The sequence below is a fragment of the Dermacentor albipictus genome, chromosome 6 (genome assembly GCF_038994185.2).
Source record: "Dermacentor albipictus isolate Rhodes 1998 colony chromosome 6, USDA_Dalb.pri_finalv2, whole genome shotgun sequence".
Lineage (NCBI taxonomy): Eukaryota > Metazoa > Arthropoda > Arachnida > Ixodida > Ixodidae > Dermacentor > Dermacentor albipictus.
The window spans coordinates 58,414,286-58,425,336 of NC_091826.1; the positions used below are offsets into that span (position 1 = coordinate 58,414,286).

At 46.8% G+C, this 11,051-nt stretch overlaps 1 pseudogene; it reads right to left on the reverse strand.

The window, feature by feature from the left end:
* Positions 1–4,761: 4,761 nt before the first annotated feature.
* LOC135896119 (uncharacterized) lies at positions 4,762–5,565 on the reverse strand (annotated as a pseudogene).
* Positions 5,566–11,051: the final 5,486 nt, after the last annotated feature.

Here is an 11,051-nt window from a genome sequence, read left to right on the forward strand (position 1 = left end):
ATGAGCGATTTCAACGTCGACGTGGCGCGGCCAGATGGCAAGTGGCTGCTGCCCTTTGTGCTCGAACATTTTCGTCTACAGTGTTGCAGTGACCCCGAAGTGCCCACGACGACACGTCAACGTTCGTGTATAGGTTTGACGCCAGCCAAAAACAGAACCGGCGTCGTCAGAGAGCCATTGGCGGTGCATCACAGCGACCACAAGGCCATCATCACTTGCGTGACAACATAAACATAAAATAAAGAGTAATTAGACCACAAATAATCATGTATTTCTTTGTATATCGCATAAATGACATATACATATATATATTTATGGTTACATACCAACAAAACTCTGTAACAACTTAGTTTATACCGCAATAGCGTCTTCGCTGGTCAACCACCTTCACAGAGTGACATGGTGCCTGTTTATTTTTCTTAACAGGCTTGTTGCAATTAAACAAAAATGTAGTAGCGAATAAGCGGTAAATGCGAGCTATACGCGTTAGCATGACGTCGCACCTCCTTGAAGTCCCAGATACATGATGTAAAACGCGTTATCCACATATCAAAAGTGTTGTTCAGGAGCTCGCTAAACAAACGTCTTGCCTCTTCGAAAAGCGAAGTACTACGACTGATGGTGGTGCGTAATAGACTACCGTCAATCATATACATATATATATATATATATATATATATATATATATATATATATATATATATATATATATATATATATATATATATATATATATATATATATGTATATGTATATATATATATATATACATATGTATATATATGTATATATATATATACATATGTATATATATGAACTTCATAAATGAGAACGACGTAGGGGACAACACGTTATTTACTGTCCTAATGTTTCGGCTGGGGGCCAGCCTTTTTTGTCAGTGACCAGCCGAAACGTTTGGGCCGTAAAGAACGTGTTTTCACGTACGTAATTTTCATTTTTGACGCTAGACAGCAATTTTTACAAATTCAATCTTTTAAAATCTTCAAACAAGATTAGAAAATGGTGGTTGATTTCTAATTACTACTTCTATACTGACAAGCATTTGATGCATTCTTCCACCACATTTGCTCGAAGTTTTCGATCGCATCTCAAACGCGTTTTGAACTTCGGTCATTTTAAACGTTCCCGAGCAGTCCCCATAGCTAAACGAGTACCTCTCGGAATTCTTTAAGGTTGTTAGTTTAGTGTTCACGTAGACCGGGATACGGTCCGATTGATTTAGATTGGAGTGACACGGTGACACGCACTCATTGCTCAAGCTCCCTTACTTTATTCCAGGTTGCCAACCGAGTACTCACATTTGGCTAAATGCTATTAATAGACACTATTTCCTTGGGAAAAGTGAAATGAATGCGGTCACAACGTGGTTAGGGAAACCATAAACGGAAAACAGTTCACTGTTGAAAAGTCGTGAATGTCTCCTACGAAAAACAGTCACAATTTCAGGTTGCGAAATCAGAAAGCTGGCGTGGAGGCTTTCTGTTTCTCTTTGGGTAGCGCTCTCTTGGAGAACTCTGGTACAATACAGGTGGTGCAGGATCTGGCACTGCACGTGGGTAGAGGACATATGATGTCATCACAGTCAAATGAAATTTTGGCTGGTGCTTGTTTAAGGCCAGAGGCATCTTTGAAAAAATCTTGAATTGCGCATTATTAGTCTATTTTCTCTCGATGCCTCAATTTGCGATCCATGAACGCTGACAATGGTATAAGGGTCTGGATCATAGTACGAAGTGAACTTGTCGTGTCTTTCTTGCTTGCACAAGACTCGTTGACCGACACAGAAGCGATGTGGTCGAGCGTGCCTTCGTGCATAAGCATGTTGTTTGTTGTATGTCCTTTTCTCGAGTATAGTTGTTTTCAACTTTGTTACGTCTTCCGTTTCCGAAGCAGCTTCAACACAGCAAGGCAGAATATTTCTCATCGGTCTGCCAAACAGCAGTTCATACGGTGATCTTCCTGTAGTCAAGTGTTTTGAAAACCTGTATGACATCAGGAAAGTGTCGAGCTATACTTTATAATCGGCGTTCTCAAGCTGACTAGTGTGAACATGCTTTTTCAATGTTCTCATGAACCGCTCAGCTTCGCCATTAGCTTGAGGCCACAAAGGTGTGATCCGATGATGCCGAAATCCTATTTCTTTTGCTAATGCAGCAAACTCTTTGCCTTGGAATGGTGGCCCATTGTCACTTTTTACCTGTGCAGGGATTCCAAACTGTCAAAAAACTTGTCGCAGGGAGAAAAGCACATTGTTTGCACTTGTGGAGTGTATGACTTGTGCCACTGGGTATCGTGAGAAGTCATCTAACACCACCATAGCGCACTTTCCATCTGGGAAAGGACCACAAAAGTTGACTGATACTTCTTCCCAGGGACCACTGGGTAGTTCCGTCATGGCGAGTGGTTCTTGCTTTGCTTGGGGAACAGCTGCTTGACATGGTAGACAGCTTTTATTCAAAGTGTGCACGAGCTTATCCATGCCTTGGAACCTCACTTTCTCTCTTAACATTTGTTTTGTTTTCACAATCCCTTGATGGCCCTTGTGGGCAAGCAGCACTGCTTGTTCCTGCAGGGTAGCGGGAAGAACTAGGCGTGTTCTCGAAGGACGATGCCCTGGGGCGTTGTTGTTAGTTCTCTTTTTATAGATGCGAATGGCTTCAGTTCAACTGAGACCCAGCTAGTGAGTGTGCGGTGCTGGATAGCACTGATAAGTGACTGTAGCTGCTGGCCTGCTTTCATTGCATCAGTGACTTCTTGAACCGAAAAGGCCTTTGGGATGTTGTGGCGCTGGATAAAGTTGACCTACCCATTAGGTGCTTTGTCGATACGGGCACATATTTTTGTTTCAGGAACTGGATGCCTGGAAAGGTAATCAGAAGGGTTACTACTTCCTGCAGTGTTTTGTACAACAAACTTGTACTGTTGAATGCGTAGAGCAAGGCGCTCAAGGCGGGTAGATGGTGACGAACTTGGGTTTCCCAGTATGCTTACTAAAGGCTTGTGATCAGTCAGCAAAAGGAAGTTGACTCCACAAAGGTAAAGACGGAAGTGCTCCATGGCCCATACAGCTGCGAGCATCTCACGTTCAATTAGGGAGTAGCGACTTTCAACAGGCGTAAACGCTCTGCTTGCATAAGCTATCACTACAATGTCTTCACTGTCATGCTGTGTGAGGATAGCACCCAGTCCATGTGGACTTGCATCTACCACCAATTCTGTCAGTTTGGATGGCTCAAAGTAAGCAAGGGTGGAGGCATCGGACATGGCTTGCTTTAGGCTCTCAAGAGCATTTTGCTGCCGTTCTGTCCACTCCCATACAACATCCTTCAGTGTCACTTCACGTAAAGGCTGTGTGAGGTCAGCAAGATTTCTCAGAAATCTGCCTGAATATTTGATCGTTCCTAGCAGGCTCTTCACTTCTTGTGGTGATTCCGGTGTTTTAATCTGTAGGAAGGCCGCTATCTTCTTAGGATCAGGACGAACACCATCAGCTGAAAAATGAAAGAAGTTCAGTTCACGTTGATGAACATGACACTTCTTTTCATTCAGTGTCAATTCAGCTTCTTGGAGTTGGTGCAGAACGGCTTCCAAGAACAAGTCGTGCTCCTGTTTTGTTTGCCCAAAAACAAGAATATCATCACTAACATTCAGGACATCGGGGATGCCGTTGAGCACTTGGCGTATGGTGTTCTGAAATATTTCCGCTGCAATTCTGATGATGCCGAAATTCAGTCGTTTGTAGCGAAACAAGCCAACATGGTTGAGAACGTGGTGAGTTGCCTTAACGAAGGGTCAAGTTCCAACTGATGATATCCATTCTTTAAGTCAAGATTGGAGAACATTGTTGCGCCATTTAAGGCAACAGTGATGTCATCCACTGTTGGGCCAAAATGTCGTTCACGTTGAACGGCAGTGTTCAGAACACGCATGTCAATGCAGATTCGAATTTTATCAAGCTGATGCGGTTTAGGCACAATAACCACAGGGGACACCCACGGTGTAGGTCCTATGGCTGGCTCAACGATGTCTTCTGACAGGAGGCGTTCAAGTCCTTTCTCTGTGGCGTCACGTAAGGTAAACGGAATACGCCTGTGTGGTTGTGCAACCGGTGGGACAGTGGCGTCCACAAAAAGATGAATGTGGTGGTTTTTGAGTTTTCCAACTCCACTAAACAACTTGGGGAACGCTTCCATGATTGACTTGTCACCTTGATGCTCATTAACTTGGTATGTGATCTGGACAAGCCCCAGGATGGATGCTGCTGTGAAGCTTAAGAGTGGTGTGCAGTTTCCTCGAATGACAAAGATGTTTTTTTTTTCAATGCAGTTATCTTTGTATCTCATTGTGACAGAGACTTTGCCTAGAAGTTCAAGCGGAGATGTTGCTTTGTATGGGAACACTCTGACGGATGTTTCCTGGAGTTTCACCTTTAGGCGATAGCTCTCAAAGTCATTTTCGCCAACAACTGACGCTGTTGCACCTGTGTCGATTATGAAAGTGACCGGCACATTGTTGACAGTGACAATAACTTTTGGGGATGGGCCTGCCTGAGGTGAGGTCGTGGCAACGAAAACATACTCGTCACTGCTTGAACTGGTGTCATGGGTGGCAGCACATTCTTTGGTGCTAGAACTCTTCTTACTGCAGACTGTCTGATTCCTGTTTTGACCATTGTCACAGTCCACTGCGTGTACCATTTGTCTCGTTGAACGACAGAATCGTGCAAAGCGACCAACCTTGTTACATGCCTTGCATGTCTTGCCCCATGCAGCACAACTTGATAGTCCGCCCTGGTGAGGCCACTTGCCACCGCAGTTGCGACAATCTGCTGATGATACACGAGGTCGTTGCGGTGCATAGGTCTGTCGTGGCATCTGTCGGCTGTTTCTTTGGTGTTGGTCATGATGGTGTCCTTCCTTGTGCACTGCGAGCACCGCCGCATTGCTATCGACGTTCTGTTCGATTTCGGATACATCCCGTTCGACATCCTCGAGCATTCTTCCCTGTTTAAGTAAGTCTTGTAAAGTGAGGAAATTAATGAAGCATTGCATATTTGCGAAGGCGAGACGACGTTGTAGCGAGGATTATTTGGTTCTGGACTTCAGCATCCACATTCTCGAAGTTACAGTGGTGAGAGAGCTGCCGGAGGCGCGCGCAGGAGGCGTCCAGTGGCTCACCAATGTTTTGCTGGGCTTGGGGAAATTTATAGATCGCAAATGTCGAGTTCACTCGTGGGGCGAAGTATGCACTCAGTTTCGCTCGTGCGGCATCGTATTCTGGTGTCGATGGGCTCTGCGTGGTCTGGGTCGTGCTTGTAGCTGTTGCAGCTTGTGTAGGGCTGTCGGGGAGGGAGCGAAATATGTCGTAGACTTCCTCGCCGACGTAGTGCAGGAGGAGCGCTTTCTTGCGTGCATCTGCCATGATATCACAAGCTAAAAGAAAGTTCTCGAACATTTCTATCCACTTGATCCATTCGTGACCAGTACTGTTGGCGTCCGTGGCGCGAAGGTCGAAACTTGGGAAGGGAGGGAGCGCGTATGCCATGGCTGCGATTGCCGGTTGCCGCTTGCTGCTGAGGGATGGTACGACGGAATGACTGTTGGTTTGGCACTCACGTGAGAGCAAGCAACACTTCTGACACCATTTTAGTGTTCGCGTAGACCGGGATACGGTCCGATTGATTTAGATTGGAGTGACACGGTGACACGCACTCATTGCTCAAGCTCCCTTACTTTATTCCAGGTTGCCAACCGAGTACTCACATTTGGCTAAATGCTGTTAATAGACACTACAGTTAATATCTTAATAAATTTAGAGTGAAGCTTTTAAGGGGGTACAATGTCATCCTTGAAGGTGGAATGTTTGACTAGTGGCTCAATTTTAATAAGTATCTGAAGGCATCCTTATAGCCAAGTATACCACCACAGTGGGAATTTTATCCTTAGAGAGTAATATTTCAACGAGCTATTCTCTTATGATTGCTTTTAGGTTGACTTTGGTTGGTCACAAAAACTACCACTCTGAAACAAGGAAGGAGTATTGCATTTTTGTGCCTTATGTATGACAGCATTGCCCGAACTTTGCTACACTATAGCCATTATTTTTGTATTTCAGTAGTTTTAATGCAACATATATACTATACATGATCAGCCCCACTACAATTTCAACTTCACCTTGCGGTAAAATCTCTTAACTGTAGGAAGGACAGCAAAGCTTGAAATCTTGAGTCCACGTAGCATTCTGCATAAAATTTGTCCCCAGGAATCTCTTCGAAACTATGTATGTACTATGTGATGCAGAAGCTATATAGTTTATGAAAAGTCAGGCATTGCTAAAACATTAAAAATGAGAAGAGGAATGAGGTACGGCGATTTGAGCGACAGTGCTGTAGGAGCTGCAAGCTGTAGGAGCTGTAGGAGCGACAGTGCTGTAGAAGTGGAAAGGCTCCAGGTAAGTCTCAGCTACAGGGTCTGTATCCAATTGGCCAAAAAGACCGTTCAGGTATGATGACGTCCAAAACACTTTCGTTCGCGCGCTCTACAGCTCTTGCGAAAGCTAATTCCTGCGAACTGCTAACTGTATAAGGTTCGCTCAGCGGCAAGAGTCCCCCCCCCCTCCCCCACCCCCACCCCCGGCCCGGTTCAGAACTGTGGCACGCCGCGACAGGACCGAGTATAAATTGGTCTGCGCCGCCGGGTTCGGGTGTCGTGGGGTGCGCCGAAATGCGGGGCCAGCACGCCACGCAGACCCGTCTGCTCGCCCAGATGACACAGACGCACGCACACCCACGCGGCGCCGTCATGGGCGTCGCGCGGTGGCTTTCCGTCACCGATGTTTGTTCGAGAGGAGGAGGAGGACGGCATGAGGATGAAAGGAGAGAGGGAGGAAGAGCTAGGCCGCAGCCGTCGAGCGTCCATCAATCTTCGTTAACTGGTCTGTCTTCCCTCGTCTCCCCGGGGTCTCGTTGCTTCGGCTGCCGTCTCTAATTGCAAACTCGTTACCGATCGCTACTGCGCTCGCTCCGTCTTTGCGAGCACTCCCCAGGGCCTCCTTCCTTCTCTTCTGGGTTCCCCGATCCCAGATTGACGCGTGGAGTAGACACGAGAGACACCATCAATTATACAAAGCGCGCGCCGCTACTGTGCCTCACTTGTGTCGCAAGCGTGAGTCGCTAGCAACGCGCGCTTGGACATTTGAACCACTCGAAAAGCGAACCACGTGACATTTGTTTTAGGTGCATTTTATTTCAATTATATGGACACACCAGGCGCATTTCTGCCACCGCCATCGCCGTGATGTCCCGTATAAAGTCCTAGGGCGATAATATCGCCGCAGCGCGCCCTATGCAGTATGTGCGAGTGAAAGTGTGCTAGGGTGAGTCGACGATAGCGGCTCAATCTCGGGCGTGAAAGGAAGGAAAGTGAGGAGGAAGCGCGCCGTCTTACGTCGCGCGCAAGGCACGGGGGCAGGGAGGAATGGAGGGAGGGGGCACTCTTCTCCGGTGTGCAAGGGAGGAAAGTGTGGACGAAGCGCGCGGGATTCCGTCACGTCCAAGCCACGGGGGGAGGTGATTTACTTCGGCGGTTGCGGCCTATGGTGCGGCCGTACGGGCCCTATCTTGAAAGCGATGTGGGATGAGTAGGGAGTCGTGCACCGGGGGATCATAGTTTCATGTGTGCGCTGTGTTCTCGCCGCTTAGTTGACCTCGAAGCGAGAGGTAGAACGAAGGTCAATTCGCTCGCTGCTGCTGCCGCTCTTTCTCACCCAGCGTTCTGACAGCGAGTTTCCGCGGTCATCGAGATGTGTTCGTGTTTGTTTGTGCGTGCATGACATCACGCTTGTTAATTTCGTTAGTAAGCGAATGTGTACAAGTTTATACGGCCGATAAAACTACTATCCTTACTTCATACGGCTGTCTGCTAATTTGCCATCGCAATCAATGCCCAATGTCCAAATTTCGCCCAATCAACTTGGGCGAAACTCCGACTTTTACAGCGAAGCTGTTAAGGGCTGCTTTCCCCACTATCGTGTTCATGTGCAGATAAAAAAAAATCCCGAAGATAGCACAATACAGTGCCGACCCACGGCGGAAGTAAAGCAGGCGTTAGACACTCTCCATACGTGAGCCAATACCTAAGATAGTGTAGTGCCGGGCCGATTCGCGGCGGAGGTGAAGAATGCGTTAGGCACTCCCCATACGTGGGCCAACCCCGAAGATAGTGAAATGTCCGGCCGACCCGGGGCAGAGGTGCAGTTTGTCATTAAGGCAGTGGGGTGGACAGTGGGGCTAGTTTCGGTATTGGCAATAAAGCGTCGCCATGACACTGGTAGCCAAAGGAAAATTCAATAATTTTTGCATATGTGGCTCTATCTTTCCGAACTACATAGCAATGGAATGAAGTGATGCAATTATGCGTAGAAATAAAATGTGCTTTCGGCCATTTTCTTTTTCGGCATCCTACCTCTTCATTTTGGTCACTTCATCTGTTACGCTAAAGGGCGGCGCCTTCGCTCTTTTCGCTCTGGCTGCCGTTCTCTTCGTCTGCTCCTGCCGCTTTCTATGCACGCGCACGCTATTCTATATGCTCTGCATTTTAACACTTTCTTTCTGTGCCTACGAATGTTCCGGCAATATCGGGAGAACTGGCGAAAGGATACAAGGCTTGTTGCGTGGCTGTGGGATGCGGCAGCTCGGGGAGCCACTCAAGGGCGAAATTTTTCCGTTTCCCAGCGGACGAGAGGTAAGCACACTTTTTTCTGCAGTCGTTATGAAGAAAGAAGCGCTGTACTTTTCTAAACAGCTGTAGGACGAAACGAAAGATCTTCCGTGCTTGTTTTCAAGTGAATATCTTCTTTGGTTTGGCGCGGCGCATTTTTCTGCGGCGTTGTAAAAAACCGAAGCTACTTGGTCGATTGATGCTAGCTGACGCCGCGCAGATGGAAATTTCGCTTCGGTGTATGTTAGCGCTTGCTCTTCATTTTTTTCCACGAGTAGAAAACTTGCAATTTATATCTGCCGAAGGTGTCTTAATTCTTGCTGTACAAACTGGTTACTCTGAGAAGCCTTCCGGTGATCAGTATTTTGTTGTTGCATTACTACCATCGTGAAGAACACGGCAGAAGAAAAAAAAATGAATTACGTAGCAGTCACCGTTTGCGTTCTGAATTGTACGAAATTCGAGTTACTTATGTGACGACACGACACAGGTTCGCTTTACTTTTAAAAGTGTGCCTACAAGGGCGTATTTTTTCTTTGTCGCTTCTTCGTACTCTGAACTTTGCTTTCGCTTTCAAGTGATCGTTCATCATGACCACAAGGTATTTTGCTCATTTTAATATGCGACATATGGCGAAGTGACGTTAAATGGGGAGTCTTGTCGGGGCTAACATGGGAGCAGATGTATACAGGCTACGGCCTCTGCTCGGACCACTTCAGAGGAAGGGACTACGCCGACCCTGACGTGGTCGGCTGTGCCAACTGCTGGAGTGGCAGAGCGGTCTCTGACCGTTGAAGGTAAGGAAAACAAGTTATTAGTGGTTGCCAACCTGTGCTTCTGTAGTTCATTTTTTTCGTACAAAATCCACTTGACAGGCGACGGTGAAAGTGCCATGAGCACGGCGAGCGCTATCTTCCTCGTCGTCTGCTACAGCGCCGGGTGCCCTGTGACGTTACGCAGCGAAATTTGTCCCGCGTGCGCCAAAAAACCGCGTGCTTGTCAGTTTCCCCCTATCGTTTGCTCGTGTGCGGTGCGCGATGTTCCGGATTATATGCTAAACTAAAGAGCCGGCGAGTTTCCACTGACAATAGGCGGTTTTGGAATAGCGTTTGTCGCCTTACGCACGTTAAACGTAAGCACCTTTGTGGGACGTTACGGTGCGCGTCCTTTCAAGTCTTTTAGTTTACCGTATGGAAACGCAAGCGTAAACAAGCCGTTATAAAACAGGGCGCCGTCTGGTGCCTCGTGCCAAACGTATCCAAGCCAAGATGAGTCATTAGCAACCATCCTACTGTTGCTGTGTCGACGCGTCTCGTTAGGCCTACGGGCGCCAAAATCGCCGAACGATCTCAGAAAATGGACGCGCTATGCACTCATAGCTAACCTTTCAGGTGAGTTTAGAGAAAACGAAAGCTCACTACGATAGTTACTGGCAATCAACGCGAGTGAGAGCGTAGCTATCACTAGAATACATGTGCACGCTGAAGCGGGAGCCACGGGTGCAGCCATGTCGACAACGCTATTTCTTAGCGCCCGTAAACAATACGAACGTTAAACTCGCAAAATAACGTATGTTATCATAGCGCACGTAAACCGCAGAAACCCAGTAACGTTTGCAGCATGCGCAGTGAGAACGACGCTATTTCTTTACGTGCGCAAGGCGTTTACGTTTGGTTGCGAACGCTGTTCTAAAGTTGTCTATTGAGCGAATTCACGTTCCTAAAATGTCGCGCCTCCCTTGGCGCTACTGCAAACGACACGGCGAAGCCAGTTCTGGCCGCGCACTGCCGGTCAGCTTGGTATGCCGCTTTATAGCATAATTTCTTCCGGAGCGAAAATTCCTATGGTCAGTTGCCCAGCAGCTTAGTTTCGCTATTATGGGTATTCTGGAGAAAAATCAACCGAAACTAAATAAAATGCTCAATTACCTAATTCTTAACAAGATGAATCAGAACTTTCGTGTATCAAGAAGCCTAGCTCTAAATACTGATGCCTAGTATTCTCAGCCAGTTATTGAGAAAACAGCAATGTTTAACATTTTACACGAATATACATGAGCACTAAAATTTGTAACATTGCTTATTAAATCTTGGGGGCGTATTTCTACTTGAAATACCGCAGCCAAATATGATCAGAACTAACCTGCATTGATTAAAAATAGTATTCTCAGAAAAGAGTTCCATTTTTTTGTCACGTGCACTAGAAGTTTGATAATGAACGGGCATTACAGGTCGTGTTTTTATAAGCGTGAAACGATGTCATATGGCACGCATGTGTTGACGAATTCTCTTTATACAGTGGAACATGACGTGC